The 12,374-nt window shown below is 34.1% G+C and overlaps 1 long non-coding RNA gene across 1 annotated transcript in view; it reads left to right on the top strand.

The window, feature by feature from the left end:
- The first annotated feature begins 10,605 nt into the window (after nt 1-10,605).
- Nucleotides 10,606-12,374, top strand: part of LOC107517492 — a 35,083-nt gene continuing 33,314 nt past the window's right edge. The window contains exon 1 of the long non-coding RNA XR_001598535.2: nt 10,606-10,728. This is a non-coding gene — a long non-coding RNA (uncharacterized LOC107517492). The remainder of the gene's footprint in view (nt 10,729-12,374) is intronic.

Genomic DNA, 12,374 nt, shown 5'->3' on the forward strand with positions numbered 1-12,374 from the left:
ATTATCTAATAATAAACCGAAAGTGATTTAAAATTTATGCACACACACATTATATTTATATGTGACAATATGAATGTATTTAGTCATAATAACTGTGACACAAACCACGAGGACCAGACACCCTCAGCTCACAGATGATCTGATGAAGAGAAAGCGTTCAATTCTGAGGCCGTTTTGCTCAGGCTTTGCACATACTTTGGATTTCTTTTTTCTCATTTTAATCAGCAGAGGAATTGACTTGGAAGCAAAAGCCTTGGTTTCTTAACTATTATTACCCACCTGAAGTCATCGTTTCTGTTTATTACATCATAATCATCTCTACTTGCCACCAATTGTACATTCCAAAGAGGAAATTATGATTTCAAGTGAAGACAATGGAGCAGGAACAGATGTGAAACTAAAAGCGAGACATCCTATTATCCTGAAAATGTACTCCATAATGAAGTACAAGGGAAAAGAGATCAGAAGGTATTGTCATATTTCAAAATAGAGTCTGTTCTAGCATCAGGTTTACATTTAAATAGAAAGATCAGCTGAAGTTTCCATGTAGCATTCATAGTACTTTACACTTGACACTTCATATTCTAAAGAGACTGCAAAAAATTAGAAAAAAGAAAAAAATCTCCTTGCAGCATGTTTGGCAAATCTTTGACTGTAGCCTTTGCAGCATTTTTCTCTGTTTTGATTTACTTTAGCCACAGCAAGTCAAATCTACTTCCAATTATAACACTTTCTTGTGGCACTGTACCAACTCCCTTATTCTCAAGACATCTGTTGGATTGCACCACCAACTTCTTTGGGGGGGGTCTTCATAAAATATCTATGTCTTTTTAACTCTAGCGAAAGAGATACTGACAGGATGAGAAACTATAATGTTTCACACTGTTTTTAAAAATGAATATTTGGTCACACCAATTTATTTATAAAAGCTGATTTTATTCCCTTAATATGTGTCAGATGTTTGAAAGGCTACAGTTATAGAGATTAAAAACCTGTTTTATAAGTTCAAAGTGGCCCTAGTAGAGTGAGGAAGACAGATAAGGTAATAATCACAAAACAGCATAATCAATACTATGACAGAGATATTCACTATGTCCAATGGAAGCTCCTTGTAAATACAGGCAGATCGACCTGACTGGGGATGCCTAAAAATGAGCTAACACAGTGTTTGCAAAGGTACACAGGTAAAACCAAGCATGGTATGTTAGAAACAGGGCTAAGTACAGTAGTTCCCTCTTATATAGGGTTTCACTTTCTGTGATTTCAATTATTGCAGTCAACTACAGTGTGAAAATATTAAACGGAAAGTTTCAGAAATAAACAGTTCATAAGTTTTAAATTGCATGCTATTCGGAGTAGGGCGATAAAATCTCAAGCTGTCTTGCTCCCTCCCAGTCAGGATGTGAATCATCCCTCTGTTTATCATATCCGGGCTGTACATGCTCTCTGCCAGTTAGTCACTTAGAAGCCATCTAGGTTATCAGATTGACTGTCACAATATTGCAGTACTTCTGTCATGTAACCCTTATTTTACTTAATATGTAATGGTCCCAAAGCATGATAGTGATGCTGGCAATTCAGATATGCCTAAGAAAAGCTCTAAAATGCTTCTATTTTATTATTAGTTATTGTTTTTATTATTACTGTGCCTAACTTAGAAATTAAATGTTATCATTGGTATGTATGTATAGGAAAAACAATATGTATAGGGTTCAGTACCATCTGTGGTTTCGGGCATTCATTGGGAGTCTTGGAACATATTCCCCCCCAGATAAAGTGGGCACAACTATAGTAATATTCATATATTGAGGCTGTTGGCTCCACAGGAGTTAGATGAAGATAGCAAGGTGGACAAAGCAGGACCAAATGAGCTTTTTAATTGGTATTAAAGCATTTTGTTTTATCTCCAGAATCACTCTCAGAAAAGTCCTAAACTAAACCTGCCACTGATGTTTCCAAAGCACCTTAGAAACCCAGTGAGGATCCATGTGTTTTCTTCTCCATAAGCTCTCCTGTTATCCTCCTTTCCTAGCTTTGGAATACCTTGTGCTATTCCTATGACAATAGAAACATTATTCCTTCTGTCACTTCCTTTCCATTTTTCTCTCTTTATGTACTCCTTTCCTGTTGGTCTAGTGAGTTTAATTTGATTAACTCAAAGTCAACTGATTAGTAACACCATTGCACCTACAAAATCCCTGGACCAATATACCATCATTTCTACATATTCTGCCCGCAGCCAGCAGAAAGGATTACATGAGGTGTGTGTAGCAGGGAGCAGGAATCTTGATGGCCATCTTAGAATTCTGCCTCCCACATGGCCTATCCCACAATGCCTATCCCACAGTCTTATACTGTAGATACTCAATATATATTTGTCCGTTGATTGAGGATAGGTATTATCTTTATAATAAAATTATATAAATAATGCTTAAAAATTTAATGATGTCTTTTAAAAGCTCAATTGGTCCTTCAGAACTCTGTCTCTCTTCCTCTAATATTTATAAATTATCATGGTTAGTACTATTTTTTTTTTTTTTTTGACATTGCTTCCAGCTTCTGTCAAATGTGGAATCTTTCAATGATCTGAAGAGTCCTGGGCTGGGAGGTGATACAGAACAAGCTTGCTTAGGTTTGTGATTTTTTTCAGAACCTAGAGCTTATCTGTTATAAGAACAACCTCATGCCAGTTCTAAGGGGAAAAATATTCTAAAATATTTTACTTTCTTTAAAAATTTACTTTGAGGAAGAAATTAAGGACCCACAATGATCTCTAGCTGCAAATATTTCTTACTTTGGTCTGGGCACTGATGGAAAAGTGTTTTCATATTTTTTTAATGTTTGTCTGTTTGTTTATTTTAGAAAAACATAAAAAACAAGCATGTGTGAATTCTAAACAAAGTGTGTTCTGACTCCTCAGGTTCAACTTTTTATTGAAATCATGCCACATACAAATCAGTAAAGTTTGTCTTGTCAGCCTTACAAACATGAACTAAAAGTCATAGACTGTTTATTATCCACATTGCTTCATGTAAGAAAAATATATTGATACTTGCTAGTAATAGCAAGTTTTAGATACCAAGTTGTGATTTTTTTCCTAATGGTCTTTCCTAATAAATATATAAAATAAAAACATAAACAGGTAAAGAAAGCTTATATTTTATTAAAATTCACATGAAGGATGATAGAAAAGACAATAAAGTTTGCTGTACATCTGTTATATACATCTGAAGAATTCTGAACATAAGTGAAAAATCATAGTTACTCTAACATGTTTCCCAAAATTTGGAGCACAGAGCACTTTCATATGTCCATTTAGTTCAGAGAGTAATGCTAACATAAAAAGACAAGGCATAAAATTATAGCATGGTTCAATTCAACTATATGAATACTTCAAAATGAAATAGATGATGTTGGCTGTTAATGTATATTTATAAAGCTAATAATTAATGTTAACCTAAATTATTTAAAATAGAAATTTCAATGTTTGCTAACTTATTTTGAATTGTGAATTAAATATTATAGAAATTCTAATACTGAAAATACTGAAGAAATCTTCCAAATGTCAACCTCAAAGTCATGAATAAAGAAGTGCTGAGATTTAAAAAGAACAAGTAAACCAAACTTATTTTATTGCTTCTGTTGATGTAATTAGTACATAACAATGGGAAAGACTATGTTGTATATTTTGAATCTGGATCTATGAAGTTTCTTAATAGAGGTTCAATACATTTTGACTTTAAAGAATGGATACAAAATTGGCTAAATTCTTTTTTATGATTTCACTTGATCAAACAACACCTAGATTGTTTCATAAGACAAATGGGGTTGTATTTAACATAGGTAGCATTCTATTATCAATGGCCTAGATGGGAAAATAAAGGAGACACCCATAGAATGATAATATATTGAAAGATTCTATACATGAGTGAGAAACATAGCAGAGTTATGAGCAAGAACAGGCAATTTAGGAGTCAATTCAGAGAGAGTACATTGTTATGACAATAGCAAATTAGAATCAAGTGTTCAAGTGTCAGAGAAAGAGTACTTTAAAGGTTATTACAAATACCACTCTTCCTCCTTTTTGTCACCTAATTCGACCTTTCTCCTCCACAATTCTCTTTATTCCTATAAGATTCCCACTTTGTTTTATAATCGATTTCTGCAAAGGACTATTAAACCATAAGTACACCCTAAATTAAGTGGTTCTTTGTAAATAAAGATATTGGCTATTTAAATACAGTATACATATTAATTGCTTCTTGCTAATATTGTTTTTTTAGTTAATTAGAGTCCTGGAAGATTCATCTGAACACACACACACACACACACACACACACCCCAAATACACAAGCACACAAATGATCCCAAACATGCTTTCAGCCTAAAAATTGAAAAGCCATGATTTTTTGGTTGGCAGTATTTTTTTTTTTCATTTTAAATTCTTTTAAAACTGTTATTCTTCTGTCATATAGACCAGGGATTCTTAATCTCCAGGCTGCGGACCGGTTCCAGTCCATGGCCTGTTAGGAACCGGGCCGTACAGCAGGAGGTGAGTGGTCAGGGAGCAAGGGAAACCTCACTTGTATTTGCAGCCTCTCCCCAGCGCTAGGGTCACTGCCTCAAATCATCAGGCATTAGATTCTCATAGGACCACAGGTCCCTGGTGCTCCAAATGGTTGGGGACTACTAATATAGACAGATACCAAACACTATTTCTTATATCAAACTCCAACAAATGAGAAGAAACACAGAAGGCAATACTTTGGTGATATCCTTAGGCTTTTCTTTTGCAACATAATGCATTATAGGAGGAAGTAACGGAAGACAGATATACTTATGTTGCTGAATTTGCATAGTATTATATGATTTAATGATGAACTGTTGGAGCTACATGAGAAAAGTATACAAAAAGGTGAAATAAATAAACCTTAAAGGGAAAAAGGAATCATTTTCTTTCTTAGGAACAAAGTGAGGAATTATAGGCTAATAGTAAGAGAAAGAAGAATTTACTCTGAAAATAACAGAAATTGATCTGACCAGAGCAATGACTTGTCAATGGAAGAAACTGCAAATTATTTCAATAGTTTCATTCCTAGTGCATTGTTAAACCAGAGTAGATTACATAGAGCAAAGTTTATTAACATGAACAACAATAAGCTGGCAAAAAGAGTGAGAAACCTCTTAGGTCATTTTCATTATTATTCATCAGTTTTTAAAAATGCATTTAATATCTTAAAAGGTCTTGGAGTTTATAAACACATTTTTCTTCAATGTTCTAAGGCAAAAAATAATAAGATAAAAATATCTTTTTAAAAAACCCACTGTACCCTGAAAGCAATTTCTACCATTTCCTTGGCAAATTAAGCATATATATATGTCTTATGGAGCAAATTAATAGAATATCCTAAGATTTATGTGATAGTAAGAAATTTCTGGTACCGGAAACATACATCTTAGATTTGGCACTTAAGGCCCCTCAAGACATCATTTTCAAATTACATTCTGAGAAAATTTTAATCTCCCTCCCCTTCACATACAACAACAATCCTATTCTCTCCTCCCTTACTGATACACCATATGTTTTGAGGGCACCATGTAATTTTCAGCATGCTTCTACATATCCAGGCACAACCCCACTTATATACCAAGCATTCTCCAACACCCTATTGATTACTCCTCTAAGTAAGTTCCAAAGACCTTTGTTCAAATTTCTTTTCTTGTATGTTCAATTCTGTGTTTTAATTATTTGTACATGTAATTTATTTCTACCATAACACTGGTTCCACAAATGAAAATCTTCGGCCCCTAGGGTCTGGTCGATTGTGCATTTTTTCATTAATCTATAAAACACACATGGACACACATACACACAATTTTGTTTTAGGTATGGTATAGTCACTATTCTTGGCCCTAGTGACAGAGCAGTATGAGAAAAAATTCCTGATTCACAATATAAGTTTCTTATTGCTGGCATAACAAGTTGCCACAAATTTAGTGGCTTAAAGCAACACAAATTTATTATACTGTAAGTCAGAAGTCCAAAATGTGTCTTGCTGGACTACAATCAAGTGTCAGCAGGTTTGTGTTTCTACTAGAGATTCTAGGGGAAAGTCTATTTCTTTACCATTTCTATTTTCTACAGGTCACATACATTCCTTGGTTTGTGGACCCATTTCTTGATCTTCGAAGCCAGAGAACCTGGGTTGAGTCCTGATATTGCCATCACTCTGGTCTTCTATTTAAGGCTCAGGACAATCCAGATAATTTCCCTATCTAAAAAATAGTGGATTAGCAGACTTAATTCAATCTGCCACCTTCATTACTCTTTACCATATAACATAATATTCAGTTTCTAGAGATTAGGACATGGATATTTTTGAAGGACCATATTATGTCTATCATAGTAGCTCAAACTGATAATATCTCTGCCTCGATGGAAATTGTATTTTAATGGGGGAGAAAGTCAACAAATATAGAAACACATCATAAATTTTTAAGAATAGATAAATACTTGCATAGAGTAGGATAAGTGGAAAGAGACTGATAATGATTGGGAGTTATAAAAAGTTGGCTATCTTATCTCCCTTTTATAAGTGAGGAATTAAGAATAAGAAGAGTCAGCACTTTTCCCAGTGTTAATGTGGTATCCATATCTCTCTGTCTCTAAATCTCATGCACTTTCCATGATATAGCCCTGCCTCACCATGTACCCAATTCTCAGGTGAAGATTGGAATGAATCTACCCGAATTGCTCACAATTGTATCCATAGTGCCTGGGCGGTAGCACTGAAAGCATAACCTCAATAATTATATGTTCTTGGTGTTTATATTCCTCTTAGCCATTCTCATCTCCTAATTTTTTTATTGCTGCACTGAGCCGAGAGAATAGAGAATTATTCTTCAAATACATACCCAAAATTTTCCTTGAAAAAATTATGTGAAAGAGAAAGCAATAGAAATACCCATAGTCTACAATATTCCCCACATGTATTTGCTGGTTTGTTTAATGCTGTCTGCAGTTGGGCCAGAGTCAGTAAGCAAAGGGTGTGCCTACTAAAAATATGCACAAGGGAAAGTTACTTAAAAATTGTGATCAAATGGCTCATAGAATCATAACAGGTCATTTTTAATAATATGACATTTCTTTAAAGTAGAGAATAGTAGTTAAGAACCAGGCTGCTTAATTGTTTGAAGAGGAGCTATTTCGTCACTTTTTTGATATTGCTATTTGAGTCTCATTGCTTTAAAGTAAAATCCTGTGATTCTTTGTTACCCAAAATAATCCCAAATCCCTGTTATGACATTCAAGGCCCTTCAAAATCTGAACCTAGTTTATCATTCCAGCTTCATTTGCTACCACAATGTTTTCCACTGTAGGTGGCAACATGCTGTATTGTGAATGTTTCCAACTTGTGAGGAAGTTCTTTTCAGCCTACATTTTCTTAAGAGTGAGTTCTATAAAAGCAGAGATAGTCACATGTATTTTTGCAGTTGGTGCTTCTCACAGATCAAGCAAATAACAGGGATTCAATAGATGAAGTGTAATGGATAAGCTGAGTACATAAATGAATGAATGAATGTCCTAATCAGGACATTTTGACTGCTCAATAATTCCGGTATTTTTTCTTAGGTCTGTAATTGCATTTATGTCTATTAAAAATATGGAACGCTTTCTTTATTTTCAGTACTGAATTAGTTCAAGCATGTCTTTTTTTTTTTTATTCAAGGCATTAGCTTGACTATATCTCATGGCGGATGACTCGAAGGAAACTTTAGGCTGTACATGCCCATCTTCTGATCAGCCATTTACCTTTTCTTCAGTATATTAGGACTTTAATAGGAACTGCCTAGTATGCAGGTAAAACTAGCAAGAAATGAAATATAGGTCATCACTCAGTGGTATCAACTGAGGAGAAAAGTAAAATATATGTAAATCACTGAGACATAGAAACGGTTCATGCTATTTTGCACTTAAGTCTGAAGATTTCATATGGCTAAAAGGTCTCAGAGTTTACTTTAGAAAGTTGAGGAGTAAATCTCTTCCTTGTAAGAGTCAACCTGATACCAGCAACTCTGAGCTCTAGAAAAGGAAAGTGAAGACTTCATATTTTTTCTCTGTGTTCTGCAATTGTCTAGCTCTATCCTTTATGTGCATATATTACAGTATACGCACATAATTTTAGCTACTTAACTTATAAAAGACAGTGACATTTATTCTACTTCTTTGGTATGATTCTTTTTGAGCATTAAATAAAATGTGCAAAGGGATTTGGGTAGCAGACCTTGTCAATGCCCCGCCTATAACCGCATCTTGAGGTGTCCGCTGGCAGTACCCAATTGCTAGTACCTGGAGCTCTGCAGACACTGTTTTGTTGTTGGTGGTGGTGGAGGTAAATTATAATATGTGTGTTTTGTATCAATTTCCAGAATCCAAGCAAGATTTAGCTTAAGTTGCACAGTGTGACAGCTGGCTTAATAGCACACCTTTCTTTGGCTGTTTTCCATTCCTTTTATCCTGTTTCTACTTGTGTTAGCTGAACTTCCCAAATAGACCACTTACAAATGAATCCTGGTCTCAGAATCTGCACTTAGGAGAATGCAAAAAACAGCCTGTACATTGAGAAAGGACATCTGATAGGGGAATGGTGATATTCTTATTTTGATAAATTGGAAACCTAAAGCTAAAAGAACTTTTTGTGTATTGGGCTTTTCAAGGGCATATAAGAAATGAATATGTGAAGAGATCTGGGTGATAGCCTGAGGCAGGGTTAAAAGTAAAGAAAGGCAAGTGGCTAGCTGAGCCCAAGGATTGAGCCTAAAGGCAGATCATCAGACCTCAGCTCAGAAAAAAAAAACATTTTTAAACCCAGTAATGATCCCTGGGTTCATTTCATGTATATAACTAAGGCAAAGAAAGGAGTGATAGCAAATTGTACTTTGGATACATTCCAAAGTGTGGGAACATCCTGAACAGAGAACTTTAACCCTAAAAGAGACCTTACCAGCTCACACCAATTTACCTTCATAGCCTGTTGTGTGTGTGTGTGTGTGTGTGTGTGTGTGTGTGTGTGTATGTGTTGCCACTTCTAAGATTAATTTCCAAAATTGTCCTAGAGCAAAAATGTTAAGAAAGAAAATAAATAATGATAGTATTGGATTATTACCTATAGAGTAAAATATGAAGCCATGAATTCATACAGATTAAAAAATGTAAAGAAAGACTTAATGTTGGGGTGGGGATGGTTCTTCCTTAAAGCAGAATTCCAACTGATAAATTTAGAAGGAATGAAATATAATAATTGTTTCTGTCAAGAATTATCTGCAGATGCTAAGTAAAAGTCTAATGAGAAAAAAAAATATTTACATAAGATCAAAGCATCTCCCTAAATGATACTTACTAATTACAAAGGAAAGAATAGTAATTTTATGGAGAAGAAATCTGGCAGATACTACCTTAACTTTACTAATAATAACACATATAAGCAATATAAGCCTGAGATAAGCATGATGCATTGAGATAACACGGAATACTTCTATACAAAGTCATGAAAAAACATCATACTAAGTCGAACTAAGAAACATTTGCAAATTAATTATTCAGTACTCTCAAAGAATGTCAAGGCTATGAAAGACAAAATTAAATGAAAGGACCTTTCCAGATTAAAGGAAAATAAAAAGCTGTGGCATCAAAACGCACCCTCATCCTACACTGGCTCCTGGGTCAGTACAAGAACACTTGCGGGTCAGTTGGAAAAATTAGTCTGTAGATTTAAGTATTAATATTGTATTAAGATAAAATTTTTCTTTATTTTGATCATTGAACTGTAGTTATGTAAGATGTTAGCATTTGGAGAATCTGGGTAAAGAGTATAAAGAATTCTTTGTATTAATTTTAGACTTCTTTCAAAATTACAACTGAGGAAAAAACTTCTAAAGTATCAGAGACGTACTCACTCAAAGTGATCCATACATTAATCAGAAACATATCAACCCCAAATCTCAAAACCAAGGACCAAAGTTTAGAAATTATACACTGTTTAAATTAAACTTTGGCATTAAATCAGAAACTATTGTATGAAAATATTATGTTGTCATTTGCTTCTTTAAAAACATGTTTTTTAGGAATTCATGTTTAACAAGTACTCAAAAAAACAATGTTTCTATCTCCACCATTTGGGTATGTATGTATCATTGGATGTCTCTGTGTCCATTTTCTTTGAAATAAAATGGAGATAAAAATCATCCCCCTCTAAGATTTACAAGTAATCCTAACAAAGACAATCAAAACGACTGTAATGAAAATCCTCCAAAGTAGCTCTTGCTATCTTCTGTATACTCAGGTTCAATATTCTGTTCTGAATTGGATGTGTAACAAAGAAAAAAACTTGCATTTTTCTCTAAAAATGAGTTATGTTGAAATATGATTACACTGTTCGACAGGTTTCTTTTCATTGAATTTCTTTTTTAAACCCGAAACTTTCTCAGTTCTCAAGAGACTGCTTTTTATTTATATCATTCCTTGACCTGGAGTCTTTCTTATTATTTGTTTAAATGTTATTGTTTGGACTTGAATTGATCGCTCCTGTTCAATTTCAGGGTTAGCATTTGCTGTGACACAGAGAGTTTTTCCTCCTGTTGCCTTGAGGACATTCATTGGAAACATGTTACACTTGATGGAGATTCTCCTAACGAAAATGTTCACAACAAAGAACAAATGAATTTTTGGTAAGAATCAATAGTATCATCCAGCACTTTCCCACGTCCTTTACTTCTCCATTCTATTTCTCATTGTCCCCTAGTTTCATGATTGTCTTTTGTAGAAAATGGACTGTAATTTATTTTTAAAGAACTCCTATGGCTGCTTCCTAATCTTAATTTAAAAAACAGGGACTATAGTTCGTTTATCTAGATTCCTAATCTGGCTATGAATGTCTAACAAAGAGCTTCAGAACAACAGTTGAAGCCAAAAAAAAAAAAAAAAAAGGAAAAGAAAAAAAAGAAAGAAAGAAAGGAAGAAAAGAAAAGAATCAGGAGGATTCTCTCTGTCCTGCCGATGAAGGGAAATGGGCCCTTCTGGCTGTGAGGAGAGACACACTGCTATGCCAGTCAACTTTATTTTCTTTAAATTATATATACACACACATACATATAAATTTAATTTATTTATAAATATATAATTTAAATTATATACATATTATTTACTATATGTGCTTATTTAAGATTTGTTTTATTGCGGTATGTTATTTCCACACTAAAAGGTATATTGTGAATCCACTTGGAATAGCTGAATTATTTGCAAGTTTATTGTACACCAACTTTTTCACTGCTATTAATCTTGTTTAGCACCTAGGGGTTCTTCTTCTATAGTGCATGGGATGGTAGATTTAAAATACAGTGTTATTATGACATTGTTCTGCATTCAATACAACATCAGGGCAGCCAAGCTGACCTGAAGTAGCCAATTTACCCAGCTCACTTTGTCAGAGTGGCTTTGCATGTTGAAAATTATCTATTCTCTCAAAAAGGGTATTTTCTCTCACAAACGTACACTTGGTATCCCAATGTGTTGTCAACTATATGCCAAGTGTTATTCTCTCTAAATTGCTATAAGAAAATCAAATGACCTATGTTTCTGAAGAGTTTGGGATAGAAAAAAGCACCTATGAAATAAGAAAATACAGCCTAGCCTCTTAATATGATGAAGGAACAAGTTTCCATCTCCAGTGCATTTAAGTAGTTCTTAAACTTTTTAATACTCGGGAAGAATATCCATTATTCTACATATACTAACTAGTGCCTACAAAATAGAAAGTATATGGCCCAATGATACAGTAGGGGTAACACTTGTTGTCTGGAAGTTCAGCTTATAATTAAAGAGTGCCTTGTGTTTGTTTTTCTCCCCCGCCCGCCCCACACACACACAGAGAACTAATGCTACCTTCAAAAATAGTAAAGACCACTCCAAAATGCATATCCTTAGAGAACACTCATGTCTGGATGGACTCTGCCATGGAGACACCTCAGGTGATGTAAGAGAAATGAGGAAGAGGAATCACAAGAAAGGAGGAAGGAGAATGAACACATTGATTCCAAAATTATGTCCAATTGAGCAATCAATGGCTGCTCAAGATTACCTAAGACCAAAGTTGTCTTACTTTCTTTTATTTCTTAAATGGGAAAATAGAATTTTTTTTTAACTTATAAATATTCTGCAAGCGTAGGTCACCTGTGTAATGATTTCCATTAGGACTTTTTCAATATTTCTTTCTACTTGATTTTTACATAAGTTGCCAACATTACCAGAGAAAGCTCCTCTAAAGTAAAATATTGTTATAGCTAAATGTTACAAGTGTTACATTATAATTCATGAC

Source organism: Rousettus aegyptiacus, unplaced genomic scaffold (genome assembly GCF_014176215.1).
Source record: "Rousettus aegyptiacus isolate mRouAeg1 unplaced genomic scaffold, mRouAeg1.p scaffold_m13_p_4, whole genome shotgun sequence".
NCBI classification, from domain to species: domain Eukaryota; kingdom Metazoa; phylum Chordata; class Mammalia; order Chiroptera; family Pteropodidae; genus Rousettus; species Rousettus aegyptiacus.